Source organism: Protopterus annectens, chromosome 8.part0 (genome assembly GCF_019279795.1).
Source record: "Protopterus annectens isolate FY-2018-M chromosome 8.part0, PAN1.0, whole genome shotgun sequence".
NCBI classification, from domain to species: Eukaryota; Metazoa; Chordata; order Ceratodontiformes; family Protopteridae; genus Protopterus; species Protopterus annectens.
In genome coordinates this window covers 963,302,788-963,322,787 of record NC_056741.1, presented here as the reverse complement: position 1 = coordinate 963,322,787, position 20,000 = coordinate 963,302,788, and positions in this window count along the sequence as shown.

Sequence of the window (20,000 nt, the reverse complement as noted above, 5' to 3'; positions counted from 1 at the left end):
CACATGCACACAACATACACACCTTTGACATACGCAGTACACGTTAACATGCTACACATGGCGTATTCAGACACCCGCTGTAAGGTCACACTACAGTATCCCAAACCTCATCCACACAGCACACTTAATATACCTGAGAAGTAGATGCCTCACATGTGGCTGTGCAACACTCTTCAACACATAACACATTCATGTTAGGCAATGCCCCCTATTGGGCACCTCACAAACCCATGCAACAACTGGCTGTGAAATGGTGAATGTAGCCATGGTACTGCAGTTCAGGTACAGCATGCTATGTGCAGGTCTGGCACACATGAGTAGCCTTGCTTGACCACATGATGTTGCATGGTGATGGCTCATGGTACTACACCCCATCCAGTTACAGTGGCCACAGTAATACACATATCATGAATTGCTATGCACCTTAATGTTGTGTGTGTGCAGACATATGCACCTATATGCAATATGCATAGCAATCCCCATTTGTAGAAAGTGACACACATATGTCTTGCAATGCTATGGGGTGTATAGGTCACATGACACACATTGCGTATGTGTTATGTTTCATGTTGCAGTTGTGTGGTAGCATGCCATGTCATTGCTGGCACTGGCATGTCCACAATATGTCCTACACTCACCATAACCACTGTACAATGGCTATGTTGAGCAATGGTATTCCATCAGGTATGCATGCACCACTCATCCTGTGTGTATACATAGTATGCATGTGCTACACCTGTGTCCACAATCATCTGTTAAAGACACAGATGCTCTAATCAGAAATGGATATCTATGTGACACACTGATACACATCCAGCCATGGTATGTATACCTGTGACTGATGGTGCACAGGACATTGCAGGGCTTTTAATACCTGCACAGCAATGTTGTGTCCATGTACACATTGCGTTCCAGGGTGAGGCCATTCACTGAACAAAACACACATGCATCAAGGCCATGTATACTGTTATTAGCAATAGCTGTCTGCACTCACACTGCATGCTGCTGAGCAACACACGTCCTGCATGCTGTCACGTTTGATATAAATGTTTGGCTTGTGATACTGTACCCCAAAATCACACGCTATTGAGTATGTTCGGGATTGCTGGTGGTGTATGTATGTGTGTGTGTGTGTGTGTGTGTGTGTGTGTGTGTGTGTGTGTGTGTGTGTGTGTGTGTCTGTACTAGTGAGGAGTGTATTTGTGTGCATGTGTGCATGTGTTCATGTGTTCATGTGTGCATATGTGCATGTGTCCATGTGTGTTGACATCATGTACAGGTCGTAAAGTATGTTTCCTGTCTCCCTCTCACAGTTGCTGATACTGAGCTGGTTCAATGCAGCAGGGAAACTGATGTCACTGAGCATGATAGTGACAATGATGATAGGTGTGTTGAGGCACAGGCATGTTTGCCAGGGTCTATAGTTGGGCCACCAATCGACACTACACAAGTGTCTACCCCATCCATGCACACAGTCATACTACCAATACATCCATCACCAATGCCCTTAGCATAGGGACAGCGTACAGCCGGCATTGGCCAGGACAGTGTGGTATCCATGGCACATGCATCCCGACACAGCAGCCATACCCAGATATCTGGAAGGGTATCACATAGGCAGATGTCCAGGAGTTCTCGTCGGAGCACTGCTGCCCATCATGCCACTGGCAGACGTGCCACAGGTTTCAGTACCTCATGCATGTTCCAGGCTCTCATGGAGGCACAGGCACGTATGGAACGGTACACCAGACAGGGACTGAGGGCACAGAGGGCACATAACACCGCCATAATGGACAGTATCCATGACCTAGCTGGTGCCATCCGCAATTACACTGAGGTCACCGATAGACGTTGGGGAGAGACACTACATGTCCTCCGCAATGTCATGTCCATGTGTCAGGAGAGTGCGGGATGGTTGAGTCGTCGACATGGACGTATGCCAGCAACATCAGCAGCTGGCAGTCGCCGTGGATGTCCCTCAAGCAACAGCCGCTCCCTTAGTGCCAGTATCAGCCCCAGCAATGTTGGGGTGGGCTGTCCATAGAACATCCTAGAAGACCACATGCACAGGGCTCTGGACAGTCCCAGCAGGGACCTGGGTCCAGTGTACATCCATCTACATCTGGGGATAGTACTCAGTCTGGCTTGGTACCTGATAGTGTCAGTAGCACCCCTGCCAGGCACAGGTACCGTATTCGTGGCAAGAGATGGTGATCTGTAAAGCCTCACAGGTACAGTCTGTGGCTGTCCCTCAAGTACCCGTATGTGGCAGCCACATGGTTGAACTGTGTGCATGCAGACACACACACACACATAATCCAGACACCTAGGGCTAACACATACCCACACACATTACATCAATATTGGCCCATAACATTATTCTTGCCCCTCACACACACACACACACACACACACACACACACACACACACACACACACACACACATACATGTCGATTGGATGGCTCACTGTAGGCCTCTGGCAGACCAACACACCCAGTGCATATGATGAAACCTGTGCCACCTCCTGTCATCTGTAATATCAATGCAGGAGCAGGCTACCATGGTGCTGATGCACAGGGTGTCTTTATAGCAGTATAGCAATGTTAGCATGTTGTCAGCAGTAGAGTGTAATGATATGCTTGAAGGTGTAGCTTAGCAGGCATGATGCATTAAAGCTATGATTGTCATTGTATTGTTGTTTACAGCAGTGTTAGTTCCAATTGTATATTGTCCGCCCACGTGCCACTTGGCTGATGTGTGCAGTATTGGCAGCATGTGTTAGAGAGTGGACAGTATGTGTGGGATGTGTGTAGCAAATATTTGCAGGTATACAGTTGTGGAAATGGGAGGCGCACTGTCTGCATGTACGTGCATATTGGACACATAAGCAGGGTGACATGCTCTGTATTACACAGCAACACTCCATAGTTTCTATTGGTGGCCAGTATGCATTGTACTACACACAATTTGGAACCTGACTACACATGTGTGTATGACATGGTTTGACACTGTGCTGTGGGTGATACTGTTACTATCTGTCATTGTTTTGCATTCTGGTAGTATACATGACTGCAACAGCCTGACTATAACCAATCGTTAGCAGATGTCCTGAAAACTGACACACAGATGTAGGACACACAGCAACATTTGGATCCTTCAGGTATTATGCTATGCTAGTAACCAGTGGTATTCCGCTGCACCCATTATTGAGACCACTCCTGTTCGGCATATGGCTCTCTTAGGTACAAGCAATCACAGTAGGGATATGTATGTCCACGTGTGCTAATGCATACTGTGACCTATACTGCATTCTCCAGGTGACACACACATCCTCCACAAGAGTATCATACAGACAGATACCAGTTGTCAGACCCATGCTGTAAAGCTATAGGTGAAACTAAGCGTGGTCATCCACCTTTACGGAACATAGTATCCCCACAGTACCACATAGGTAGTAGCCACTAACATCATGAACAGGTACCGATGTGTACATGCAACCTAGTGTTATGTCATCCATCCTTTGATAATCACATTCCCTAAGGTATTTTGGAATCCCTCGGTGGATCACATAAGCAATCAGGGGTCTGCATGCATGTTCACAAAGGTTGTTGTACACCTATAATGCATAGTTATCATTCACAGACGCTGCTGTGTTTGAACAGGTCTGACACATACCTCGGCCATAAACCCTCACTCACATAATTCAATAGAAACCGTAATGAGTGTGTGTGACACGGATGACCTAGGCCAGGCATCACTGCAGTGGCTGGACTTGTCACAGGCATACAGATGTGACCTAAGGTCTGTGAAGCAGCAGCACAGTTTGGCAAAGATGCCAACTGTGTACTTGGATAAAGCAGGGTTCCCAAACATGTAATACTTGGGGTAACATGTACTTATATGTATTTGCCTCATAAATACCTCACATGTGCAATGCCTACTGATATGTCATATGGTAGTAAAAGCAAAACCCCCAACACACTGGCCAACACTGTCACACACACACTCTCAGCAAGTGCAGGACTCAAACCCCTACCTAACTAATTCATGATACTAGAGGAGTATTTATCAACATGTCATGCTGTACACATTACTGGAAAGTATCTTTTCAACAGGTATATTTATAGGATGGTGACATAACCAGACTTGACAAAGGATAGTTTACCACTTTTAAGGTGTTTTGCTACTCCCCTAAAAGGTTGCTCCTTCCCATGGAGGCCACACACAAACTTGTCAAGTGCAGGATTCAAACCCCTATCTAACTACTTCATGATACTAGAGGAGTATGTATCAACATGTCGTGCTGTACACATTACTGGGAAATAACTTTTCCACAGGTATGTTTGTAGGATGGTGACATCATCAGACATGACAAAGATGTGTATACCACTTTTAAGGTGTTGTACTACTCTCCAAAAATGTTGCTCCTCTCCAAGGGGATCACACACGACATGAACACACAGCTGTCAGGTGCAGGAATCAAACCCCTACCTAACTATTTCATGATACTAGAAGTAGTATGCATTAGCATGACACGCTATCCATGTTACTGGGGGTTTGAATTTTCACAGGTATATTTGTAGGATGGTGACATCATCAGACATGACAAAGATGTGTATACCACTTTTAAGGTGTTTTACTACTCTCCAAAAAGGTTGTTCTTTTCCAAGGAGATTACACACACACAGTTGTTAAGTGCAGGATTCAAACCCCTACCTAACTACTTCATGATATTAGAGGAATACACATTACTGGGGGTTCTCTTTTTCACAGGTATATTTGTAGGATGGTGACATCATCAGACTTGACAAAGATTGGTTCACCACTTTTAAGGTGTTTTACGACCCTCCTAAAAGGTTGCTCTTTCCCAAGGAGACCACACACACTTGTTAAGTGCAAGATTCAAACCCCTACCTAATAACTTCATACTATTAGAAGAGTACGCATTAACACAACACGCTATACACATTAATGGGGGTTCCCTTTTCCACAGGTATATTTGTAGGATGGTGACATAATCAGACTTGACAGAGATTAGTTTACCACTTTTAATGTGTTTTACTACTCTCCAAAACATTTGCTTCTTCCCAAGGAGACCACACACAAACTTGTCAAGTGCAGGATTCAAACCACTACCTAACTACTTTATGATATTACAGAGGTACGCATTTACACACCACACTATACGCATTACTGTACATTATTCTTTCCACAGGTTTATTTGTAGGATGGTGACATCATCAGACTATACAAAGTGGGTTACATTAGGTGACACTAGGTGGGCTACATTGAAGGAATGTCTACACACTTTGGCCATGTCATCATCAAAGGGGTGTGTACCATCTACCTGTGTCCCCAGGTCCATAATGACTTTCTCCGTACATACTGGATTACCACCTATGTGGTAATTTGTGTGCACTTTGTTGTACCCAAAGGGGATGACTATACATTCTTTGGCATTCAGCTTGAGGGCATTGATTTAACACCAGGTATCTGTCTCTGTAAGACACTTGTGGAGGATGTCCGTGTTAGCTGTGCGGTCGATTATGGACCACAGTTACCATTCATCTGCAGACCTGTTCAGCCATACACCTACCATGCTTGCCTGTACCTCTGAGCAGTATCTACTGAACAGGTGGGGTCCCAGGAACAAGACCTGTGGGATGCCATTTGTGACTGGCTTAGAGTTGGACATGGCACCAGCAACTCTGAACATGTGTGTTTGATCTGTGAGCCACCTGGCCACCCATCCTGTGACATAGCTGTTAATGTTACAGCTGGTACGCTTGTCCATGATGACAGAGTGGGGAATTGTGTGGAAAGTCCTTCATGAGGTCCGGGTGGACTGTGTGGACTACTTTCACCTCCATCTATGTCCTTGGTAACTGTTTGAAATGAGTCAAATAGGTTTAGGAGCCAGGATCTGGCTTTCACAAGGCGAAGTTGTGGAGAGTCCAGTGTCTGGAGGTCTCCAATGTCTCTGTTTATGGGTTCCATAACAATTTTCTCAATAGCTCTGTAGACCAGGCTGAGTAGACATACTGGGCAATGGAGTCCATGTTCTGTTGTGGCACCCCCTTTCTGGAGCTGGATGACTGTTTGTGAATGCCAGTCTTTGGGTACATAGCCTGTGGTACGCCTGTGTCTGGACAATGAATGTGAGTGAGGGTCCAGTTCCTCATGGGCCTAGTGTATGATGCAGCCTGGGACACCATCCAGTCACATTGATGCTGTGTTCTCAGCTTTGGTGAGGGCTGTCTTTACCTGCATGTCCATGACGTCTGGGGCTCTGCATCCTTCTGTAATGGGCACAGGCCCTTTTGGGGGTGATGGGGAGGTGTTTACACTGAACCTGTCCCCCTGGATGTGGGCAATGAAAGTTGGTTTGGTGTATTTCTTTCCTTTTTTCAGTAGCTGACAGCATATTTGGAGGTTGACACCTACATGGCTGGTATAGCTACTGAAGGCTTTGTGGTTGTTATTCTTACATTCCTTGGCTATTTGTCTTTAGAAACTGCCCTTGAATTACTTTATGAGCGATCATTGTTTCATCCTGATAATGATCAGTGATGCGTTTCCTTCAGGGAAGTTGGCTCTATCATGTGTTTGTTTCCTCCTTCTGTTGTCTAGCTTATTTATGGGCAACAACCACCTGATTGTTGTCCTGTTTTTGGAGGTGTGCATCTTGGTTTTATTTGTGATGTCTCATTCCATGCATCCCTGTAGATGCTCATAGGATGCACTTGTAAATGATTCTGCAGATTGTATACCATTATCCTATAGCAAGAGGGCTTTGGGACGCTCCACTTTGGTCTTGGGTAATGTGCAGTTTGCTTTTGCAAATGTTTTCACAGTGGTTTCAATGACTGGGTGGGGGGGCTGGATGTGGATGTCCAGTGTGATTACTTCATGATCTGATATTACCAGCGAGGGGTTTATCTCTGTAGTGGAACACTGGTACCCCATGTTGGTAATGATCATGTCCAGTATGTTGTCACCTCTAGTGGGCATGGTGACCAGCTGTTCCAGGGTGTTAGGGATTTTTAACTCTAGGAAACATTGGGCGAAGGACATTGTACATGAGTAATTCCACCACTCACTGTTTGGTAGTTGTAATCTCCTCATATAATGGTGTTTGATAGGACCTTTATACTTTCCACTGTTCTCCAGAATACTGAGTGAGGTTCCTGAAACAAGGTACATGATCTGTAGCAGGCTACAATCTGATGGCCAGCTTTGGTCAATGTTAGTTGCACTTGCATGGTCTCTAAAGGCCTCATTCTGTGCCACTAACCTGAAGGTGTGGGTATCCATAGGGTAAATGGGTACACCCCTTCCTTTTGTATTTCACTCGTGGTTTTAGGTCCACAGGTCAGAGGGATTGTGAGTGCTTTACGTGGACCATATCCAACAGCTCTGTGTTTGACATAGCTTTGTATGTTAGGCAGTGAACTCCTCTGAGTAGGCGATATGCAAGAGAGTACATATGGAGCATTTTGAGACGGTCTGTGTATGGCATGTAATTCAGGCCGCTAATGCTCTTTGTGTGGTATTGCTGATGGCTTTCCAGTTGTTGTAGTTGTCTTGTGAGGTATATGGCAACAGTGGCGTTATACTCTATTATAGTTCTAGTGAGTGATGAGTGGAGGGGAACATTGTCCTCTTCCATTCTGCATGAGATGCATTTCATGATGAGGTGTGCCACATGGGAGGGTTTCCTGACTACTGTGGGAATGTGATTATCACAGTTGTATCCACTGTCCACCTGTGACCCAAGGTCTCTTGTCACACTTTCAGTGTGAAGTATACTACCACCTCTGTTGTAGTTCTTGGCTACAGAGTTTTTAACATAGGGGATGACAATGCACCTTTTCGCATTGAGCTAGAGCCCATGGCTTTGACAACAGCCATTTGTCCCAGTGAAGCCCTTTTGTAGGATGTCCACATCTTTTGTGTTTACCATTCTGGCTCCTGGTTTGCATTCCTCTGGAAAATTCAGCTGCCACAGACCTGCCATGTTAATGTTTACTTCAGGGAAGTAGATACTACACAGCCTGGGAAGGTATCTGGTCCCATGACTGCTGTGATACTGGCTTTGGAGAGTGCTTATTACCTGTGCAGCCATGATGACAGCAACTTTGCAGCCTTCCATTATAGAGATGTGCTCTTTCATGGGTGAGAGGGGGGTACAGTTAACAGTGATCCTATCTGCCAGGATGTTGGCAATATCAGTTGGCTCTATACATTTACTGCCATTGAGCTGTACCTCTGAACAGATCTGAGTGTAACCATGACATTAACCTGTCCATTGGGCAGAGATCTCCTGAGTAGACAGTATGCCACAGAGTACAGATTGGGTTACATTCAGTCTTGTTGCATGGGGCGACTATTTGAGGCCAGTAATCCTCTTGTTAAGGTACTTCATTGGTCTTTCTAGCTGCTGAATGTGCCTAGTCAGATTCATCGCTAGTATGTTGTGGTACTCTCTGACAGGTCTGATGACTGCTGAGTAGTGGGAACCTCCTATGACCTACATGCACAGACCTTGGCAGCTTGTGTGAACACATAGCATGATTTTCCAACCACTTTGTCAATGTGTTTCTAGAAGTAGAGATGACTATCCACATTTGTCCATAGATCCCTGATTATCACATCCGTATTTAGCCTAAGTATGTGAGCATGCCCAGTATGACCTTTCAGTGTGATGCTGAATGGAATCAACTACATTTGTTGGAGTGTGTGAGCATGCCTAGTATAGACATTTATACTATATGTGTATGGAAAATTGAGTTGTATTTTTACAGCAGGGCTCACCTTTGTGTCATAGATCAACAAGGATCATGCGGTGCCTGCAGGGCTTCCATGCGACACTTTGCATAGACTTACCAACATTTCTACATACAGGGGGAACAGCTATTCTTTGTACATTTCTACCCGGGGGGCACACCTGATTGTTACTGTGGGTGTACATAGGATGTGGGTTTCACCTGACACTTATACATGTTTGCTATGCCTGCACTGCTATGTACAGGACACCGTTTCAGTCTGTACTGTTGCCTATTGTAGTGGCTTGAGGCATACTACTGTACTACAGATGTTGGCATCCAATGTCACGTATATTACATTGTGACTTCATAGCCTACACACCCCACATCACACCACCTAGCCTGATGTTCTCGGTCTGCATAGGCGTGTGGGGGAGGTTACCCATTTACCTCTTTAGGGGCATGATACTGCATTTCTTTGTGTTTGCATTAGTGTACAATTGTCCTGCTGTGTGTGGGTCACTGAAATGCTATCATGGCTTAGTGGTTCAGTACTGTGACTATAGTGCACAGTATCCTGGGTTCAAGCCTTGTCATTGCTTTTTATTGCCATGCTGGGCAGACTAGACTGCTTAAGGAACAGTACAGCAGATATGAGCATGTTTAACTGACTTTGCTCAACTTTGGCCAACCTTGCCCGACGCTATGCTTAGGTGGCACGAGCAATTTTGTGGACATATACTAGATATTGGTAAAGGCTGCTTAGCACTGCTTTATATTGCTTAAAACATGGCAATCATGCATCAGGTGATGCTGCAGGGCTGCCTATGTCGGATGCACATAGTAAACTCCCTATACATGTTTGAAAACAGGTAGTGTCAAGTTAGGCATCCCTTTTATTTTATGTATGAGTCAGAGAGAGGTATCATTTCCAGGGTTCCTACTGAGCCAGTGTATGTGCTATGTGTTGCCTCTTTGCCAAAGCCAAGGCATACTTGGCATGCCTCCTTCTGCCTACTGGGGCAGGCTCAGGTTGTTCCTCCTCTGAGTCACGCTGTGCCAGTGCAGGCCTTGGCAATGGTGGGTGGCTGTTTGGCCCTGCCCCATGCTGTTCCTGCTGCAGCTGTTTTCCCAGGATCATATTGTGTAGCATGGCACATACCATGACAATTTGGGTACATGTAGTTGGTGAGTACTGCAAGGCTCCACCAGATGTGTCCAGGCAATGGAACCATGACTTGAGCATCCCAAACACATGCTCTATTTCATTTTGTGTTTGTACGTGTGCCTCATTATGGTGTTCTTGTTCAGGTGTGTGTGCATTTATGATGGGTGTCATCAGCCACAGCTCCAGTGCATATGCAGCATCCCCCACTAAGTGGCCATCAGGGATGTCCCCATTGGCAAATGTCTGGTACAGCTGCGACACATGCCAGATATGGGAATCGCGGTAGCTTCCAGGGCAGCCAGCACACACATTCAGTATTATGCCCTGGGCATCACACACGACCTGGCAGTTGATGGAGTGGAAGCCCTTGCGGTTGATGTAGGCCCTACCCTGCTCACTGGCTGGTGCTTTGATGTGTATGTGTGTGCAGTCAATTGCACCCACTACCTCAGTATTCCACTATCTGATGGAAGAGACGCATGTTGCTGGCCAGTACCTCACAGGAACTGGGGAAGTATACATGATCCCCGACATGTGCTGACATGGCATTCAGGAACTGGTGCAGTACCCTGGATGCTGATGCCTGTGAAATCCCCATCATATCACCAGTTGGTCTCTGGAAGGTACCTGTTGCAAGTATTCTTAAGCCAACACATACCTTGGTTTCCACTGGGATGGGTTCCACTTTGTTGATTCTGTGTGTGAGGCGTGGCCTACACAGCTCAACAATTTGCTGCAGGAGGTCTCTGTCCACTCTATAGCGCTCCACTATCTCCAGCTCATGTAGCCCCTGGTAGGTTACCCTGGGTCTGTACACTCTTCTCCGTCTCCTCACTGTGGGTTGCTCAGCAGCATTCACAATGACACCACCCTCAGCATCTTGCACATGTCGCCTTATAATAGCAATGGCAGCCCCTAACATTCTTTTGCCTCAGTTAAGCTTTTTAAGTTTTCACTTCTCTTTGGAGACTGCAGTGTTGCAGTGTTTCTGAGAAAAAACATGGGGGAATGTTGTTTGCAGAGTTTTAAGTGCTGGGCTGGTCTAGGCTAGTGTACTGCCTGTGTAATTGGCTTATTCTGATAGATTTCACCTGACAGCTCTGCTAGTTCTCCTTGGTTAACTTCCTACTACTTCCTTTCCTTCCTTTTCCCATTTCTGTTTCCACAGGGGGTAGCGCCGTGCAAACACGCGCGCACGAGCGTACACACTCACACACGGGCTTACACAGGCTTACACGGGCTTAGACAGGTGCACATTCGTGCATACAAGCTTAGACGTCCTTACACAGGCTTACATGGGCGCACACATGTGCACACAGGCTTAGACGGGTTTACTGGTGCACGCACACAGTGTAAGCAGCTTTGCAAGAAACTTTAGTGATAGCCACGGCGCACACCTTCGGTTTCTGGGTTTCAGTTTAGACAACTGTAGACATGCCTCTTCCAATCCTGAGTAACTCACAGCAAACACATGCCACTCTGCTCCAATAAGCTTACAGTCTTTTTGATACATACCCCTCATGATGTCACCTATCTTCTACTCTGTTACTCCCCTAATCCTACTCTTACACTCTACGGACATGGTTCACATTGCAGGGAAATTTGGGATTCACTATCCTTATACTCATTTGCATAGGATTGCCTACTAATGCTTGGTTACATCTCTCATACTGAGCTTCCCCCCTTAGCAACCACTACTCAGTAGCCATGTTGTCTTCAGCCTGCCATTCACCTGCATGGCAGATGAATATTTTGAACAAAATCCCTATCTGTGGCTTTTATTTTTTGTTTTTTCTGTTTTTTAGAGCCCCGCACATTTGCACGGTGCTGCGCTACGCTTAAACATCGGAGATCGAGGAAAAACAAATATTTTTTTTATTATTTTGCAATGGATAAAAATGCCAATGGCCGTATATTTGGCCATTGGCATGCTTCCTCAACTGGATGCATCCTTTATTTGGAGCTGTCATGGCTCCGTTTTGCTATTTGCAGAACGGTACTCAGTTGCCAACCGAGTACATTTCTGCAAATAACACTACTCTTACTCAGACAGGTTATTGTTTCCTGGATCACAAATTTACCTCATTTGCATAGCTTTCAGCAGCAAATGAGGTAATTTGCATAAACTAACCCTGTCCGTGCAAGAGTTGTTTTAGGAGCTTTCTTGCACGCCCCTGCCTGCTGTTCCTGGATCACTCGGCAGACATGTTGGCTTGCTGGAGTATTACTCTACTCTTAGACTCCGTGCAAGCCTTCGTGAATCCGGCCTAAAGACTTTCTAAAGAAGGAATGGAGTTCGTACCATTGTTCATTCTCAAGCCTTTGTATATATTGTACATAGTTTAAATTTATTAATTTATTTCTTATTTTCATTTTTTGTTATTTGCATTATATTGTTATTATATTTGATTATTTATTATGTGTTGGTACAAAAAAAGGAATAATAAAATTCTTTGAACAAAGAAAAAATATATATATATTTCCTTATTTACTATAAGTTGCTGAGGTCACTGCTTTATGAGGGAGACAATTCTCCACTGCAGTTTCCATTTTCAAACAACACAAAATTTGACCATATGTACATTATCATACATTTTTTTTCTTGAGCCACTGCTCTGCCCCCATAAAACAAGTTATAGCATTTGAATTTGGTCTTTGTATTGTACAGATCTGAGTATAAATCCAATTGTTTCTATTAATGAACCGGCATCAGGATATATAGCAGATGTTAATAATAAATAATAGATAATATCATTGCTACCACTGTCAGTACAGAAGGTTAAATATAGCTCACTGTGCAAATAGAAGAAATATATTATTCCATTATCAGAAGACCTGTGTGAGAACTGTCTTTGATGGGAGTTATCTTTTTCAGTACATAAAGTATAACATTTTTTTAAGAATTTCATAAACTCAGAGACAGACACGTGTGATGATGCACTCCATGATACATAAACTATACAAGCACAATCCTTTCCCACGTCCACCAGTTTGCTCCCTAATCAGTAGCAAACCATGCAAATCATTAAACAACAATGAAGATTTGGTATCCACATAGACAAATGATATACTATAGTGTACTTTAGGCATAACTGATGGGGTGATCCTCAAAATAAACTTTTCATATTGAAATCAGGCTATGCATAATTGTTGTACAATACCAGCAATTTAAAAAAGGTAAAATGAAGTATTTGTTTCCTGGAGGGCCTAACAAACCTTAAGAAAGTTATGTTAGACATATTATATGCCCCACATGAAAATTAGATACGGCAGTATGGTGGGCCTTAACAGATAAATAGCTGTACACTTAGTTAAACATTTCTATCAGATACTAGAGATCCCTAGACAGAGAGCCTGAAGACAGATGAATGCTATGTTGTACGGCTCTTACAGACATTTTATTTCAGTTTATCCATGTTTGTTTTCTGAGTGGAAGGCTTTTGAGATGATAATAAAATATCTATAACCCTGTGAAAAAAAATCCATGATCCCTGACTATTAGTGAAAGGATTGTAGCCAAGCCATCAATTTCCAAACTTGAAGGTCCAGGTCTGCCTTCCTAGACAACTGAGCCTACAGGCTCTTCACTATAAGAAGGCTGAAAGGAGCTCCCACCAGACGTCTCTGCAATAACAAAGATCATTGGACCACCAGGCTGATAAAATGCAGACCATTTATTAAAACAAAAAACACAAAAACAGGGAAGCACTTTCGGGTTTACCCCTTCATCAGACAGTGCATTTTACATTGAGGCTCAGTTTTAAATGAACAATTCTCCTTCAGTATTGAACCCTCCTCCTCTTTAGGGCAGGCTTAATGAGAATATTGTCCCTTGCCCAAGCTTTTCTCCTTTCTTCCCTTCTTTATGCTGCCCCTATATTTACCCATATCCAAACTACTACCTTAAACATACTCCAACAAACTTACCATAAGATAGCTAGATTTGTCACAAACTCTCCATATAATGCACACCACTGCCTATCCCTTAACTCCCAACACTGGCTCGAATTCCCCCACTTACTGCTATCTCAACTTCAAATGCTACACTCCCCTCTCTACAAACCTTCATTCTGCCCTACCCTCTCTTCTCTCATCTCAATCTATTCTCCTCCTCGTACTCTTCGTACCTGTAACCAACTACTACAACCCAAAAAAACTATTGGCAAATACCTCTACAAATCCTCCATTGCCCAAGCCTGGAACAAACTTCCCAGGGACATCTGTTCCATCATTCACCCACACCATTTCAAAGAAACGTACTAAAATCTAAAATCTGTCCATGCCAAGCCTCAGCCTGATAACCTTCCCCATCTACCCTCTATGTCATATACCCCCCTTTTTTTCAACTTATATGTCCAAATCATGCCAGTCTTTTTTCTCCCAGAATCTCTGATACCTGCACTGACAAATCAAACCAGTAATGTAAATATGTAATTACACTGTTACCCTGTAATATACTACAGGTACACTGCCTTTTAAATTTCTTCTTTTGTTTTGTTTACCTTATCTATTGTTAAATCAATTTTTATCATATTCAACACTGAACAATTTTTCTTTAAGTAATATCATCTGTTATTGTAAACTCTGCATTTAAAAGACCTATTTAGTAATTGTATGATTTCTATTGTAAATTGCTGTGCTTCATGGAGCTTTTCTCCTTGGGTCTCCACTGAAAATGGGTCCCAAGCCCAGTTGGACTAACCCGGTTAACAAATGTCAATACATAAATAAATAACACAATTCAAACCAGGGGCTCTATCTGCTCTTAACTCAATGATCCATTTAGCCTCATTGCACTCAGTTAAATTTGTTACAAAACCACCTCTGGCAGTTAACCTAACTATTTGCAATACCATAAAAACAAATGTATGACCAATATTCGCTCTAATATGTCAATATAAAGTATTATGAACATTATTTAGCTGTATGGCTAATAAATGTTTCAAAATTCTATCTTTTAGCCAGCATATTCTCTCGCTTATATTAACTCGCTTATTTGGAGTCTACTACAGATTTTTTAAGGTTCAGTGTATCATGCTCTGATACTTCCATTGATTTTTTTTGGATGTGCGTTTGATGAAGAATAGGGAGGGGGTTATAGAGACAGCTCTGTTATAGAAAGGATTTTTGGATAAAGTCTCCTGGCTTTTGATAGCATGCACCCCAGACATTTATTTGAGAACATTTTAAAGGGACAGGTATATACAGCATCCAGATTATGTACTGATGAACAATTTAGGAGAGAATCAAAACGTCTAGTTAATAACTTTAACAAAAGAGGGTATCAGAAGGAGGTTGTTTAATGAATAGTGGATGATAGTAGCAAAGATTGGCTACTCAAAGCTAAGCCATGGCTCTCTGATATAAACACAACAGTTAATATAAATCAACAACAAAATTCATCCAGGGATGATAATTTACGTGTCAACTTAAAATAAATTAACAATATAGGGGGAGTGTGCAACGTCATACAACAGACCTGGAAGATCTTACTAACTGATGAGAAACTTAAAATATGATAGGAAGTCAACCTTTCTTTAGCTTCAAGCACAATAGGAATCTGAAATACCTATTATGCAATGAACAGAATACGGTTAGGAAAGTATCATCCTGTCGTCAGGTCACCTTTCCATGCAGACACTGTATGGCTTGCACATTTATTAGGAAGGATAATCTGTTTATTCACCCTAGCACAGGTAGAGGTAACTTTCTATCGCAGTATGCTGATTGTCAGACATGTGATGTTATATATCTGGCCCAGTGCAAAGACTGCTGTTCATTCTATGTAGGCAAAATGAACTACTGGCTAAAAGATAGAATTTTGAAACATTTATCAGCCATACAGCTAAAGAATGTTCATAATGCTTTATATCAACATATTAGAGTGAATATTGGTCATACATTTTTTTATGGTATTGCAGATAGGTTAACTGCCAGAGGTGATGATATAGCAAATTAGTACAATGAGGCTAAATAGATCATTGAGTTAAGAGCAGACAGAGACCCTGGTTTGAATGGGGTTATTCTCATTAAGCCTGCCCTAAAGAGGAGGAGGGTTCAGTATTGAAGGGGGATTGGTCATTGTTCATTTAAAACTGAGCCTCAATGTAAAATGCACTGTCCAATGAAGGGGTAAATTGAGCCTCAATGTAAAATTCATTGTTCATTTAAAAATGAGCCTCAATGTAAAATGCATTGTCTGATGAAGGGTTAAACCCGAAAGCGCTTACCTGTTTTTATGCTTTTTGTTTTAATAAACGGTCTGCATTTTATCAGCCTGGTGGTCTAGTGATCCTTGTTGTTTTCATATAAGTTGGTTGGTGAACTGGACCTTTGGTGCAGAGGTTCTTATATTTTACATGAGTCTCTGCAATAGTAGGAACTACTTTTGTATGTGCTTTACAAGACCCCTAAAATGACTTCCTGGGCTGACGAACCTGGTTCTCTGAATGGATCTCATCATCAAAAGAAATGAAGGAAAAACATTAAGCAAACCCACCCCCACCCCAAAGCCAGTCCTGGAGTAATGCAGCTCTATCCTGACTACTGAATATTGAGATGAGAGAAAAATCTCTGACAGTTGGCATTCATCAAAGATGCAAACAGATCACAGACTGTGAATACCCCTATCAGGACAAATGTCTTGGTAATGTCCAAACTGAGTAACCACTCATGGAGCATCACTAGACAATGAATGAGAGACATGGTTACTCCAGCAGATGTTAGACAACTATTAAATGTTGGGTGGAGATTTTCTACTCCCAATCTCTTATTGCTTCCAGATAGTGAAAGGATCTTGTACTGCCCTTTTTGTTGACATATTAAACTACAGCCATATTGTCCAAATGAATAGCCAGAGCTTCATGAGGGAGGGTGTCCTGGAACTCTTGGAACTCCTGGAAAATTAGCCAGATCCTTCCCATCTCCATGGCATTGATGTGCAAGGATGGGTCCCAGAACAACACAGCCATTGGACTATCTGATTACTGATATGACCCTCCCCCCAAGCCTAGAGCAAAGGCATCTTTAGTGATCATAGCTGATGGGGTTGAGACCACTAAGGAGCCACCTTGAAGAAGCCAGCTCAGCTCTAGCTACAAAAGCAAATTATGCAATAGGCCATCGAAATCCAGATGAACTGTTTCCAGAAGAAGCTTTGATGAGACTGTTGGAAATAAACAGTATCCATTATAAGGGCTACATGTGCAAACTGGCATAAGATGTAATGTAGAGTATTACTGCTACGAGCCTCAGAGCTTGAAAATAAAGTGCTGCTTATGCTTGATTTTGTGAAGACAAGAATAAAACTTCCTTCAGTATGCTGTTTGTTCTGTCTAAAACATGTCTATTATTCTTGGTCCCTTTAAACAAAATATTCAGTGACTTTCCCAAGCTGAGTATGAAATCCAGCCTGAGAAAAACAGAGGAGAAGATCTCTGTTCTGGATGGGATTGTCACTAATTTGTAACACTAAAAGACAACAATACAAATATGAGAAGATACTTATGCCATGATGTACAGAAAAGCCACCACTACTGCCATGAATTTGGTAGGCACCTAGGGAACAGAGGTGAGACCAAAAAGGAAGGGACCTTAACTGGTAGTGATAGGCTATGGTTCTGAAATAGAGGTGTTTTCTGGATACTTTGGGGAAATGTACCTAGAAACAAGTATCCTGGAGATCAAAATAGACCACTGTGGATTTGTGGTTGTGTGCAGTTCTTGACTTACCTAGTTAGGGCCCTCTAGTTAGTTTAGCCATGTGACCACTCCATGGCAATCCTGTGTAAGCCAAATATTTCCCTAAACTAGAAACTGGTTATTTCTGAAGAAACCAGTGCTGGATTCTACAAGGGAGGAGTAGTGGTGAGCCAGATAGATAGATCCAAGTAGGATATGTTAACACTAGGCCACAAAACAGCAGTATGACTTCAGCCCACCCACCTCAGAGAAAGGGTGTTTATTACCAGGAGAACTGATGTAAGTCCAAGTCAAAGAAGGAATGTGTGAGCTGAGACAATAATGCTCTGGATTATGAAGTGTAGATATAAGGGGTAGTGCAATAAAAACAGTCTTGAAAATATCTGAGCTCTCACATCAAATATACCATAATTTCTGTCACAAAACATAATGGTGAATAAAATGACTGATATATACTGCCAACACCTAAATGGAAAATGAACAGTTTACAGAGGAAAATCTCAAAACATAACATAGCGATATCAGAATCTAAATGAACACAAGGAATACAAGAAGGTGGTACTGAACATGCATGGCAACGACTGAATTTTTCTCAGCAGATAATTAATCTTTTCAAGCTTGGACTGTTTTCTGATAAGAAATACCTCCACAGTATCAGACTTTCTAGCTTTTCGGCTATGGATGACATCCACATAAGATTAATCTTTCTGAACAGACTCCCTTACTTGGCTTTTTAACATTTTTATCAATAGAAGTTTCAGGAAAGGGCTATGCACCTACAAATTACCAGGAGGTTACAGAGCTTTATTACACTAACGTGGATAACTGGTAGAATTAAGAAATTTTAGGCTTATTTAAAAAAAAAAAAAAAACATGGATAGAGTGCAACACATGCAGCTGCTTATTTTTCTCAAAGCTAATGGCATCTTACAAATATGTACACATATACATGTACATATGCTCACATGTACACACATATAAATGGAACTGTAGTGTGTGTTTATCTGTATATCTCTGTATATGTATGTATGTATATATATATATATATATATATATATATATATATATATATATATATATATACATATATACATATATATATATATATATATACATATATATATATATATATATATACATATATATATATATATATATATATATATATATATATATATATATATATATATATATATATAGTACAGACATTTCACATTTCATACACTCCACATTTCATCTACAAAAAAGTGTCACAATGACTCTAAAATATATTTTATTGAAAAAACAAATTACTAAATCACGTCTGATAGAAAAGTGTATAAGACTATAGAAAATCATGCTGGTGTGATTTTGAATCATAGAAATTACAACATTAATTAGCATTCTTCAGTATCTGTGCCTTTCTAATGACTGCTGTTATGTTGTGAATCTATCTCGAGATGTGTGTATTTGTGCACAGCACTGATTTACTATGTGAGGTGTTTTCTTTTCTCCATGGTTATGCAACTGTGGTGTTAGTATATTTATATAAGGCTGGAGAGTGCATGCACTTTTTGGTGCAACATTGGGGTGTCCAGGAGTCCAAAATTTTTGTTGGACTCCTAGTTAAGGAGCATGAGCCCCAGTTGCTGCAGTAGGACTATTCAGGTTCAGAATATAAATCTGAAGCCTGGGATATTGTTGCTAGGGCCTTAACCAGTATAATAGGTATCCCCCACACTGGCAAGCAATGGCAACATCATACCTGTGATTTTTGGAGTTTCAAAAATTCACAAGTGCATCCAAGAACCCCCATGCGACCCATTGTTGACAGCAGAGGGTCAATTACACACCCTTGTGCAAAATACCTGGATGAAAAATTAAAGTATTTAATCACACAAGAAAATCATATTTGTAAAGACTCATGGGATTTCCTTAGTAAAATTAACTCTCTGGAGTATAATGACAGCTACATTTTTGTAACAATGGATGTGAAAGATCTTTATAATGTTGTACCCCATGAGGTCGGTTTACAATGGTTTATGGAATACTTACATGATAAGGGCATTCCGCAAGACAATATTAATACTTTTGAAGCATTATTAGAGATTGTTTTAAAGAATAATTATTTCATTTTCTTTTTACCATGAATATTTTTTACAATCCACAGGAGCTGCTATGGGAGCTGCATGTGGTGGACTTGTAGCAAACATTTTCATGTTGAAATGGGAAGAAAAACATCTTTTCAAGACAGAATATGTGAATTTTTGTAAAATGTACACACATTTTTTGGATGACTTGGGAAGGAGGCTTGAACAAATTTTCAGAATGTTTTCAAATACCTCAACCACACAACCAACCTTCTCCAATTTACCTTTGAAACCA